Source organism: Mycetomoellerius zeteki, unplaced genomic scaffold (assembly GCF_001594055.1).
Source record: "Mycetomoellerius zeteki isolate Tzet28-1 unplaced genomic scaffold, Tzet1.0 scaffold256, whole genome shotgun sequence".
In the NCBI taxonomy this organism is placed as follows: domain Eukaryota; kingdom Metazoa; phylum Arthropoda; class Insecta; order Hymenoptera; family Formicidae; genus Mycetomoellerius; species Mycetomoellerius zeteki.
Genome location: NW_017257234.1, coordinates 3,390 through 4,935, shown reverse-complemented (window position 1 = coordinate 4,935; position 1,546 = coordinate 3,390). Strand labels below are relative to the sequence as shown.

The 1,546-nt window shown below is 31.0% G+C and overlaps 1 long non-coding RNA gene across 1 annotated transcript; it reads left to right on the top strand.

The window, feature by feature from the left end:
• The first annotated feature begins 189 nt into the window (after positions 1–189).
• On the top strand, positions 190–1,520 carry LOC108723957 (uncharacterized). Its single transcript, XR_001936669.1, has 3 exons — positions 190–464; positions 995–1,263; positions 1,360–1,520. It is a non-coding gene; the product is annotated as an uncharacterized lncRNA (long non-coding RNA).
• Positions 1,521–1,546: the final 26 nt, after the last annotated feature.

The following is a 1,546-nucleotide window of genomic DNA, read 5'->3' as shown; positions in this document are numbered from 1 at the left end:
AATCTTTGAAAATAAAAAAATTTCCTCACTTATCCCACTATTAAATTTAAAATTTTCCAATTTCCTCCTTAAAGTTCTAATACTTGGTAAAGGAAAATTTTGGCGTAACAGTTCATTGTACCCCGTCGTACCCAAAGAGGTTATATCCATAGAGTAGGGGAGCCATAGGAGCCTCTGTAAGTGGGAAATGTTAGACATTGGAAAGAGAAAGAATATGGGATGGCCATCTTTATCTTTGTCTAATGTTGCGCGCGCATCGAACTTTGAAAGCTGAGTGGGAAGGCATCGAAGAGGGGAAGTTTTGCCTCTGACAAAGAAGTCATATAACCTCTTTGCTGACATAGCTTAAGCAACAAAGATTATTTCCAAGAGAAAAGTATTGTGAAAGAAGTAAAAATGACAAGAACATGTATTGTTTGTAAAAAACAACCTATTCCGTTTGAGCAATCTCGAAGTTTTCACAAGTAAGTTTATCAAATAATTAATAAATTTTTATTCAAAGCCAGTTATAAAAATCGTAAAATATGAAATTAATTTAATTATGTTGTATGGTTGTGTGTGTGTGACCTTTATAGCTTTGCATTGTTTTTTGACATTAGAGTTGTTTGTTATTATTAATTTATTTATTCAAAGTACACAGCTAGGTTATTACCAAAATACACTCGTCAACAAAATTAACGCATAATCTGTTTTATCCTGCAAAACAAGGCAAATTTCGAGATACAATAACTTCGTCGAAAATCATCGTATTGAGATTTTTAAAAAAGCATTTTAAAGCTTGAAATCTCCACTTTTCAAACCTTCAAGCTTTAAAATGCTGTTTTAAAAATTTCGATACGATGATTTTTGATGAAGTTATTGTATCTCGAAATTTGCCTTGTTTTGCAGGATAAAACAGATTATGCGTTAATTTTGTTGACGAGTGTATTATCACTTAATCTAAAATTCATGCAAAAATGCAAAATATTATTTAACATTTAATTTTCAATTATAGATTTCCTGATAATGTTGAGTTGAGAAAAAAATGGATGGAAGCCATTAATGTGACAAAAGTTTGTAAGACAGCCAACATATGTAGTGACCACTTCCATGATGATTCATTTCAGCAGACTGACGGATATACAACTTTGAGACGTTTAACATAACTGCTGTCCCTTTTAATCAAAAAAGTTAGTTATCTTCTTCAATCAACAACGTACCTACTCAAGTACTTGGCGACATAGGCAACATAGGTCATTTAAGTCCCAGAAACAGTATAAAAAGGTACATTAGAATTTTTCTAAAAAGACTCTCTATACTGCAAAATAGCTTAACATTTTATAAAATAATTGTACTATTAATTGTATTACTAATGTTTAGAAAATCACCTGTTGTCGACATTCCCCCAACAAAAAAATTTTGTTTTATGATCAAAAATCAGTCAGAGTCTTTTTCAAAAAAGGATTTCAGTTCAAATGAAGCATGGGAGCGATTTGGAAAGGTTATGATTGATCAAAGACGTAAAAAGGCTGCTTCCTATATAAAGAAAATTAGATTAAAAAAAAAA